This window comes from Aulonocara sp. 'chitande type north' Nkhata Bay, linkage group LG3, assembly GCF_057382095.1.
Source record: "Aulonocara sp. 'chitande type north' Nkhata Bay isolate Kocher_YH1m ecotype deep benthic linkage group LG3, A_spYH_male_GT1.1, whole genome shotgun sequence".
NCBI lineage: Eukaryota > Metazoa > Chordata > Actinopteri > Cichliformes > Cichlidae > Aulonocara > Aulonocara sp. 'chitande type north' Nkhata Bay.
In genome coordinates this window covers 43,748,733-43,761,362 of record NC_141346.1, presented here as the reverse complement: position 1 = coordinate 43,761,362, position 12,630 = coordinate 43,748,733, and the positions used below count along the sequence as shown (strand labels likewise).

The window sequence follows — 12,630 nt, the reverse complement described above, 5'->3', positions numbered from 1 at the left end:
TCATTATTTTGACATTTGATGTTAAGAGCACTGACCTAAAGCCCTAAATATTAAAAAAATAATAATTTTGGTCTCATTTAAAGGCAGGGATCAGTCATCAACACAATGGAGCTTGAATTTGAGTCACCGGCTCCAAATGACACTGGGATTAGCAATGTTTTGATCACTCAAGCCAAAAATGTGACAGATTTTGACATTGACCCAACCTCCATCACTGTCAGTGATACTCAAACAACCACAACCGCAGCTCCAACAACCACAACAGCCGCACCAACAACCACAACATCCGCACCAACAACCACGACTGCAGCTCCAACAACCATTACAGCTGCACCAACAACCACAACTGCAGCTCCAACAACCACAACAGCAGCATCAACAACCACAACATCCGCACCAACAACCACGACTGCAGTTCCAACAATCACAACAGCTGCACCAACAACCACGACTGCAGCTCCAACAACCACAACAGCAGCATCAACAACCACAACATCCGCACCAACAACAGCGACTGCAGCTCCAACAACCACAACAGCTGCACCAACAACCACGACTGCAGCTTCAACAACCACAACAGCAGCACCAACAACCATGACTGCAGCTCCAACAACCACTACACCCGCTCCAACTACCACAACATCCGCACCAACAACCACGACTGCAGCTCCAACAACCACAACAGATGCAACAACAACCACGACTGCATCTCCAACAACCACAACAGCCGCACCACCAACCACAACACCCGCTCCAACAACCACGACTGCAGCTCCAACAACCACAACACCTGCCTCAACAACCACTACACCTTCTCCAACATCAACAACCACCGCATCAACAACCACAACATCCGCACCAACAACCACAACATCCGCACCAACAACAGCGACTGCAGCTCCAACAACCACAACAGCTGCACCAACAACCACGACTGCAGCTTCAACAACCACAACAGCAGCACCAACAACCATGACTGCACCTCCAACAACCACTACACCCGCTCCAACTACCACAACATCCGCACCAACAGCCACGACTGCAACTCCAACAACCACAACAGATGCAACAACAACCACGACTGCATCTCCAACAACCACAACAGCCGCACCACCAACCACAACACCCGCTCCAACAACCACGACTGCAGCTCCAACAACCACAACACCTGCCTCAACAACCACTACACCTTCTCCAACATCAACAACCACCGCATCAACAACCACAACATCCGCACCAACAACCACGACAGCAGCTCCAACAACAACAACAGGCGCAGCAACAACCACAGCTGAAGCACCAACAACCACGACTGCAGCTCCAACAACCACAACTGCATCTCCAACAACCACAACAGCCGCACCAACAACCACAGGACCCGCCCCAATAACCACGACTGCATCTCCAACAACCACAACAGCAGCACCAACAACCACAACACCCGCTCCAACATCAACAACCAACACACCAACAACCACAACATCCGCAACAACAACCACAACAGCTGCAACAACCACGACTGCAGCACCAACAACGACAACATCCGCACCAACAACCACGACTGCAGCTCCAACAACCACATCAGCTGCAACAACCACGACTGCAGCACCAACAACGACAACATCCGCACCAACAACCACGACTGCAGCTCCAACAACCACAACAGCAGCATCAACAACCACAACAACCGCACCAACAACAACGACTGCAGCTCCAACAACCACAACAGCAGCACCAACAACCACAACAGCAGCACCAACAACCATGACTGCAGCTCCAACAACCACTAAACCCGCTCCAACTACCACAACATCCGCACCAACGACCACGACTGCAGCTCCAACAACCACAACTGCAGCTCCAACAACAGCAGCATCAACAACCACAACAACCGCACCAACAACAACGACTGCAGCTCCAACAACCACAACAGCTGCACCAACAACCACAACAACCGCACCAACAACAACGACTGCAGCTCCAACAACCACGACTGCAGCACCAACAACGACAACATCCGCACCAACAACCACGACTGCAGCTCCAACAACCACAACAGCAGCATCAACAACCACAACATCCGCACCAACAACAACGACTGCAGCTCCAACAACCACAACAGCTGCACCAACAACCACGACTGCATCACCAACAACCACAACAGCAGCACCAACAACCACAACAGCAGCACCAACAACCACGACTGCAGCTCCAACAACCACAACAGCCGCACCAACAACCACAACACCCGCTCCAACATCAACAACCAACACACCAACAACCACAACATCCGCACCAACAACCACGACTGCAGCTCCAACAACCACGACTGCAGCTCCAACGACCATGACTGCAGCTCCAACAACAACAACAGCCACACCTACAACCACAACTGAAGCTCCAAAATCCACAACAGCAGCTCCAACAACCACAACACCCGCTCCAACAACCACAAATGCAGCAACAACAACCACAACAGCGGCACCAACAACCACGACTGCAGCTCCAACAACCACAACAACAGCCGCACCAACAACCACGACTACATCTCCAGCAACCACAACACCCGCTCCAACAACCACAACAGCAGCAACAACAACCACAACAGCCGCACCAACAACTACGACTGCAGCTCCAACAACCACAACAGCCACACCAACAACCACGACAGCAGCTCCAACAACCACTGCACCCGCTCAAACAACCACAACGGCCGCACCAACAACCACAACTGCAGCTCCAACAACCACAACTGCAGCTCCAACGACCACGACTGCAGCTCCAACAACCACAACAGCCACACCAACAACCACAAGACCCGCCCCAATAACCACGACTGCATCTCCAACAACCACAACAGCAGCACCAACAACCACAACACCCGCTCCAACATCAACAACCAACACACCAACAACCACAACATCCGCAACAACAACCACAACAGCTGCAACAACCACGACTGCAGCACCAACAACGACAACATCCGCACCAACAACCACGACTGCAGCTCCAACAACCACATCAGCTGCAACAACCACGACTGCAGCACCAACAACGACAACATCCGCACCAACAACCACGACTGCAGCTCCAACAACCACAACAGCAGCATCAACAACCACAACAACCGCACCAACAACAACGACTGCAGCTCCAACAACCACAACGGCTGCACCAACAACCACAACAGCAGCACCAACAACCATGACTGCAGCTCCAACAACCACTACACCCGCTCCAACTACCACAACATCCGCACCAACGACCACGACTGCAGCTCCAACAACCACAACTGCAGCTCCAACGACCATGACTGCAGCTCCAACAACAACAACAGCCACACCTACAACCACAACTGAAGCTCCAAAATCCACAACAGCAGCTCCAACAACCACAACACCCGCTCCAACAACCACAAATGCAGCAACAACAACCACAACAGCGGCACCAACAACCACGACTGCAGCTCCAACAACCACAACAACAGCCGCACCAACAACCACGACTACATCTCCAGCAACCACAACACCCGCTCCAACAACCACAACAGCAGCAACAACAACCACAACAGCCGCACCAACAACTACGACTGCAGCTCCAACAACCACAACAGCCACACCAACAACTACGACTGCAGCTCCAACAACCACTACACCCGCTCAAACAACCACAACGGCCGCACCAACAACCACAACTGCAGCTCCAACAACCACAACTGCAGCTCCAACGACCACGACTGCAGCTCCAACAACCACAACAGCCACACCAACAACCACAGCTGAAGCACCAACAACCACGACTGCATCTCCAACAACCACAACAGCAGCACCAACAACCACAACACCCGCTCCAACATCAACAACCAACACACCAACAACCACAACATCCGCAACAACAACCACAACAGATGCAACAACCACGACTGCAGCACCAACAACGACAACATCCGCACCAACAACCACGACTGCAGCTCCAACAACCACAACAGCTGCAACAACCACGACTGCAGCACCAACAACGACAACATCCGCACCAACAACCACAGCTGAAGCTCCAACAACCACAACTGCAGCTCCAACAACCACAACACCCGCTCCAACAACCACAAAAGCAGCAACAACAACCACAACAGCCGCACCAACAACCACGACTGCAGCTCCAACAACCACAACTGCATCTCCAACAACCACAACAGCCGCACCAACAACCACAAGACCCGCCCCAATAACCACGACTGCATCTCCAACAACCACAACAGCAGCACCAACAACCACAACACCCGCTCCAACATCAACAACCAACACACCAACAACCACAACATCCGCACCAACAACCACAACAGCTGCAACAACCACGACTGCAGCACCAACAACGACAACATCCGCACCAACAACCACGACTGCAGCTCCAACAACCACAACAGCTGCAACAACCACGACTGCAGCACCAACAACGACAACATCCGCACCAACAACCACTACTGCAGCTCCAACAACCACAACAGCTGCACCAACAACATCAACCGCAGCACCAACAACCACAACAGCAGCAACAACAACCACAACAGCACCAACAACAACCACAACAGCCGCACCAACAACCACTACTGCAGCTCCAACAACCACTACTGCAGCTCCAACAACCACGACTGCAGCACCAACAACGACAACATCCGCACCAACAACCACTACTGCAGCTCCAACAACCACAACAGCTGCACCAACAACATCAACCGCAGCACCAACAACCACAACAGCAGCAACAACAACCACAACAGCACCAACAACAACCACAACAGCCGCACCAACAACCACTACTGCAGCTCCAACAACCACTACTGCAGCTCCAACAACCACAACTGCAGCACCAACAACCACAACACCCGCTCCGACAACCACAACAGCTGCACCAACAACAACGACACCTGCACCAACCACAACGACTAGATATGTTGTTTTCCGATCCATAGCAGGCACTTTTACAAGTGACCTGTCAGAATCGTTGTCTGAAGCTTTTACAAACCGAGCTGCAACAATCAAGAATCAGGTAATTTTTCACTGCTGTCTAGACTGTTGTCTAACGCTGCTTGCCTACTCTGTGGAAAGCAATATCAAGGTTAATTCTTAGGAATACCCATTAAAACACAAAATACTTTTTTAAAAAAAACAAAAACAAGTCAACTACTTAACCTTTGCTTCCAACCTTTTAAAGTTTTTTTTTCTAAGCTTTATACATCGAGTGTTTTTGAGCTTGTTTGTCTGGAGTCTGTTTTTACCGGTGGTATGTCTGTGAAGGTTCTCAGTCATCCAGGTCATCGTAGTCAAAGGAGCTTGCAAAGAAAAGCGTCTGGACTTCTTTAAGTTTTTTGAAGACGTTTTTACTGGTGGCAAAGCACTTTATATTTGAACAAAGATTTTCAGTGATGAAGTTTAACAAACGCAGATACATATTCTCTTTCACTCAACTGTCTACTGTCTTTTGCATCTCAAACTCATGCATTGAACCTCACTTTATTGCATTTATTCAACATTAAACACATTGCATTTCTCTCCCTGAGTTAGGAAGAAACACTTCAAAAATGCGTGCAGAATTTTAAGTACTATAATTTAAAAGGCTTTGAACCTCTGGCACACAAAAAAATCCACATACATGGTTTATACAAAACGGTAGCACAGTGGACTCTTGGTAAGCGCTATTTCGTCCTTGCAAAATAAGTTTGACTCTGGGATCTTTCTGTGTGGAAATTGCATGTTCTCTTTATTTAAACATGGGTTCTTTCCAAGGACTCTGGCATACAACAGTCTAAAGACATTTTAGGGAGATTACTTGGTAATTCTAAATTACCCATACCATTGTATCTTGAAAGGTTTCACAGCTTTTGACTTGTTTCATATTTTGTCATTTTACAGCCTCATTTCATATGGATTATATATCATTTTCACTTCAAAGTTCTACAAACAATACCTGCTTATGTCAAAATGAAAGAGGTTTCTAAGTATTCACAGTCTTTCGCATGTGTCTATTTGAGTGTAAATGGTAGTCTTCCTCTTTGTGATAGCCATGTGACAAGCTGGCACGTGGCTAACACAGATCTGGTTGTTGTTGGGTATACCTTGCCTCTCATGCTATTGTAGCTGGAAAAAGTGCATGGATAGTTTCTGGATTAAAAAATTGACAAAATATTCTTGTTTTACATTAAACACAACTGAATTGAGCTTCTTGGCATAGGGCTACAAAAAATTTGTTTCTCAAGTGGCTCATTTAAAAAAAGGGAAAAAAAGGAATGATATTGCTGATCTTAACGGACAGGTTAAGTCATGATGTATCACAAGGATAAAAACTTCATATCGCAAGTCCTGTCTTTGGACTGAACCATCAAAACTACTCACTACAGAGGGAAAGTTCTTAGATTTCCTCTTTTAATATGTCTCCTTTTTTGATATTTTGCTGCACAATTTGTCACTTTTACAAACAGATAAACATTGTTTTAAGAAAATCGTTTTGTGACTGCAGATTGAACCTGCTTACAAAAAGGCATTTCGTTCGTTTCGCTCCTTGGCCGTTGTCAACTTCAGGTAATTTCATTATTTTGACATTTGATGTTAAGAGCACTGACCTAAAGCCCTAAATTTTCAAAAACTATAATTTTTGTTTCATTTAAAGGAAGGGATCAGTCATCAACACCATGGAGCTTCAATTTGTGTCACCGGTTCCAAATGACACTGAAATTAGAGATGTTTTGAGCAATCAAGCCTCAAATGTGACAGGTTTTGACATTGACACAACCTCCATCACTGTCAGTGATACTTATCCAACTATGACAACTACAGCTCCAACTACAGATATAACAGCGACGACTGTACCTCCAACGACCACGACTGCAGCTCCAACCATCACAACAGGCGCTCCAACAACCACAACAGCCGCTCCAACAACCACAACAGCCGCACCCACAACCACGAATGCAGCTCCAACAACCACAACAGCAGCACCAACAACCACAACAGCAGCACCAACAACCATGACTGCAGCTCCAACAACCACAACAGCCGCACCATCAACCACAACAGCCACACCAACAACCACAACTGAAGCTCCAACAACCACTACACCCGCGCCAACAACCACAACAGCCGCACCCACAACCACGAATGCAGCTCCAACAACTACAACAGCCGCACAAACAACCACTACTGAAGCTCCAACAACCACAACTTCAGCTCCAACAACCACGACTGCAGCTCCAACAACCACAACAGCCGCACCCACAACCACGACTGCAGCTCCAACAACCACAACAGCCGCACCAACAACCACTACTGCAGCTCCAACAACAACAACAGCCGCACCCACAACCACAACTGCAGCTCCAACAACCACAACAGCCGCACCAACAACCACAACTGCAGCTCCAACAACAACAACAGCCGCACCCACAACCACAACTGCAGCTCCAACAACCACAACAGCCGCACCCACAACCACAACTGCAGCTCCAACAACCACAACAGCCGCACCAACAACCACAACTGCAGCTCCAACAACCACAACTGCAACTCCAGAAACCACAACAGCAGCAACAACAACCACGACTGCAGCTCCAACAACCACTACACCCGCTCCAACAACCACAACAGCCGCACCAACAGCCGCACCCACAACAACGACTGCAGCTCCAACAACCACAACTGCGGCTCCAAAAACCACAACAGGCGCACCCACAACCACGACAGCAGCTCCAACAACCACAACTGCGGCTCCAACAACCACAACAGCCGCACCCACAGCCACGACTGCAGCTCCAACAACCACAACTGCAGCTCCAACAACAACAGCCGCACCCACAACCACAACTGCAGCTCCAACAACCACAACAGCCGCACCAACAACCACAACAGCCGCACCCACAACCACGACTGCAGCTCCAACAACCACAACAGCCGCACCAACAACCACAACTGCAGCTCCAACAACCATGACAGCAGCTCCAACAACCACAACTGCAGCCACAACAACCACGACTGCAGCTCCAACAACCACTACACCCGCTCCAACAACCACAACAGCCGCACCCACAACCATGACTGCGGCTCCAACAACCACAACAGTCGCTCCAACAACTGCAGCTCCAACAACCACAACAGCAGCACCAACAACCACAACAGCAGCACCAACAACCACAACAGCCGCACCCACAACCACGAATGCAGCTCCAACAACCACAACAGCCGCACAAACAACCACTACTGAAGCTCCAACAACCACAACTGCAGCTCCAACAACCACAACAGCAGCACCAACAACCACAACAGCTGCACCCACAACCACGACTGCAGCTCCAACAACCGCAACAGCCGCACCAACAACCACAACAGCCGCACCCACAACCACGACTGCAGCTCCAACAACCACAACAGCCGCACCAACAACCGCTACAACCGCTCCAACAACCACAACAGTCGCACCAACAACCACAACTGCAGCTCCAACAACCACAACAGCCGCACCCACAACCACGACTGCAGCTCCAACAACCACTACAACCGCTCCAACAACCACAACAGCCGCACCAACAACCACAACTGCAGCTCCAACAACCATGACAGCAGCTCCAACAACCACAACTGCAGCCACAACAACCACGACTGCAGCTCCAACAACCACTACACCCGCTCCAACAACCACAACAGCCGCACCCGCAACCATGACTGCGGCTCCAACAACCACAACAGTCGCTCCAACAACTGCAGCTCCAACAACCACAACTGCAGCACCAACAACCACAACAGCAGCACCAACAACCACAACAGCCACACCAACAACCACTACTGCAGCTCCAACAACAACAACAGCCGCACCCACAACCACAACTGCAGCTCCAACAACCACAACAGCCGCACCAACAACCACAACAGCCGCACCCACAACCACGACTGCAGCTCCAACAACCACAACAGCCGCACCAACAACCACAACAGCAGCCACAACAACCACGACTGCAGCTCCAACAACCACTACACCCGCTCCAACAACCACAACAGCCGCACCCACAACCATGACTGCGGCTCCAACAACCACAACAGTCGCTCCAACAACTGCAGCTCCAACAACCACAACAGCAGCTCCAACAACCACAACAGCAGCACCAACAACCACAACAGCCACACCCACAACCACGACTGCAACTCCAACAACCACAACAGCCGCACCCACAACCACGACTGCAGCTCCAACAACCACAACAGCCGCACCAACAACCACTACAACCGCTCCAACAACCACAACAGTCGCACCAACAACCACAACTGCAGCTCCAACAACCACAACAGCCGCACAAACAACCACTGCTGCAGCTCCAACAACAACAACAGCCGCACCCACAACCACAACTGCAGCTCCAACAACCACAACAGCCGCACCAACAACCACAACAGCCGCACCCACAGCCACGACTGCAGCTCCAACAACCACAACAGCCGCACCCACAACCATGACTGCGGCACCAACAACCACAACAGTCGCTCCAACAACTGCAGCTCCAACAACCACAACTGCAGCACCAACAACCACAACAGCAGCACCAACAACCACAACAGCCACACCAACAACCACTACTGCAGCTCCAACAACAACAACAGCCGCACCCACAACCACAACTGCAGCTCCAACAACCACAACAGCCGCACCAACAACCACAACTGCAGCTCCAACAACCACAACTGCAACTCAAGCAACCACAACAGCAGCAACAACAACCACGACTGCACCTCCAACAACCACTACACCCGCTCCAACAACCACAACAGCCGCACCAACAGCCGCACCCACAACAACGACTGCAGCTCCAACAACCACAACTGCGGCTCCAAAAACCACAACAGGCGCACCCACAACCACGACAGCAGCTCCAACAACCACAACTGCGGCTCCAACAACCACAACAGCCGCACCCACAGCCACGACTGCAGCTCCAACAACCACAACAGGTGCACCAACAACCACGACTGCAGCTCCAACAACCGCAACAGCCGCACCAACAACAACAACAGCCGCACCCACAACCACGACTGCAGCTCCGACAACCACTACAACCGCTCCAACAACCACAACAGCCGCACCAACAACCACAACTGCAGCTCCAACAACCACGACTGCAGCTCCAACAACCGCAACAGCCGCACCAACAACCACAACAGCCGCACCCACAACCACGACTGCAGCTCCAACAACCACAACAGCCGCACCAACAACCACTACAACCGCTCCAACAACCACAACAGCCGCACCAACAACCACGACTGCAGCTCCAACAACCACAACAGCAGCACCAACAACCACAACAGCCGCACCCACAACCACGACTGCAGCTCCAACAACAACAACAGCCGCACCAACAACCACGACTGAAGCCACAACAACCACGACTGCAGCTCCAACAACCACTACACCCACTCCAACAACCACAACAGCCGCACCAACAACCACAACTTCAGTTCCAACAACCACACCAGCAGCTCCAACAACCACAACAGCAGCAACAACAACCACGACTGCAGCTCCAACAACCACTACACCCGCTCCAACAACCACAACAGCCGCACTAACAACCGCAACTGTAGCTCCAACAACCACAACTGCAGCTCCAACCACCATGACTGCAGCTCCAACAACCACAACAGCCACACCAACAACCACAACTGAAGCTCCAACAACCACAACAGCAGCTCCAACAACCACAACACCCGCTCCAACAACCACAACAGCAGCAACAACAACCACAACAGCCGCACCAACAACCACGACTGCAGCTCCAACAACAACAACAGCCGCACCAACAACCACGACTGCAGCCAAAACAACCACGACTGCATCTCCAACAACCACAACACCTGCTCCAACAACTTCTGCTCAAACATCCACAACCACCGCACCAACAACCATGACTGCAGCTCGAACAACTACGACTGCATCTCCAACAACCACAACTGCCACACCAACGACCACAACACCCGCTCCAACAACCACAACTGCAGCTCCAACAACCACAACAGCCGCACCCACGACCACGACTGCAGCTCCAACAACCACAACACCTGCTCCAACAACCACAACAGCCGCACCAACAACCACAACAGCAACACCAACAACCACAACTGCAGCTCCAACAATCACAACAGCAGCTCCAACAACCACAACACCCGCTCCAACAACCACAACACCCGCTCCGACAACCACGACAGCCGCACCAACAACAACGACACCTGAACCAACTACAACGACTAGATATGTTGTTTTCCGATCCATACAAAGCCCTTTTACAAGTGACCTGTCAGAATCGTTGTCTGAAGCTTTTACAAACCGAGCTGCAACAATCAAGAATCAGGTAATTTTTCACTGCTGTCTAGACTGTTGTCTAACGCTGCTTGCCTACTCTGTGGAAAGCAATATCAAGGTTAATTCTTAGGAATACCCATTAAAACACAAAATACTTTTTTAAAAAAAACAAAAACAAGTCAACTACTTAACCTTTGCTTCCAACCTTTTAAAGTTTTTTTTTCTAAGCTTTATACATCGAGTGTTTTTGAGCTTGTTTGTCTGGAGTCTGTTTTTACCGGTGGTATGTCTGTGAAGGTTCTCAGTCATCCAGGTCATCGTAGTCAAAGGAGCTTGCAAAGAAAAGCGTCTGGACTTCTTTAAGTTTTTTGAAGACGTTTTTACTGGTGGCAAAGCACTTTATATTTGAACAAAGATTTTCAGTGATGAAGTTTAACAAACGCAGATACATATTCTCTTTCACTCAACTGTCTACTGTCTTTTGCATCTCAAACTCATGCATTGAACCTCACTTTATTGCATTTATTCAACATTAAACACATTGCATTTCTCTCCCTGAGTTAGGAAGAAACACTTCAAAAATGCGTGCAGAATTTTAAGTACTATAATTTAAAAGGCTTTGAACCTCTGGCACACAAAAAAATCCACATACATGGTTTATACAAAACGGTAGCACAGTGGACTCTTGGTAAGCGCTATTTCGTCCTTGCAAAATAAGTTTGACTCTGGGATCTTTCTGTGTGGAAATTGCATGTTCTCTTTATTTAAACATGGGTTCTTTCCAAGGACTCTGGCATACAACAGTCTAAAGACATTTTAGGGAGATTACTTGGTAATTCTAAATTACCCATACCATTGTATCTTGAAAGGTTTCACAGCTTTTGACTTGTTTCATATTTTGTCATTTTACAGCCTCATTTCATATGGATTATATATCATTTTCACTTCAAAGTTCTACAAACAATACCTGCTTATGTCAAAATGAAAGAGGTTTCTAAGTATTCACAGTCTTTCGCATGTGTCTATTTGAGTGTAAATGGTAGTCTTCCTCTTTGTGATAGCCATGTGACAAGCTGGCACGTGGCTAACACAGATCTGGTTGTTGTTGGGTATACCTTGCCTCTCATGCTATTGTAGCTGGAAAAAGTGCATGGATAGTTTCTGGATTAAAAAATTGACAAAATATTCTTGTTTTACATTAAACACAACTGAATTGAGCTTCTTGGCATAGGGCTACAAAAAATTTGTTTCTCAAGTGGCTCATTTAAAAAAAGGGAAAAAAAGGAATGATATTGC

General features: G+C 49.1%; 1 pseudogene; it reads left to right on the top strand.

Moving 5' to 3' along the window:
• Positions 1-105: 105 nt before the first annotated feature.
• Positions 106-12,403, top strand: LOC147335820 (uncharacterized; annotated as a pseudogene).
• The last annotated feature ends 227 nt before the right edge of the window (positions 12,404-12,630 follow it).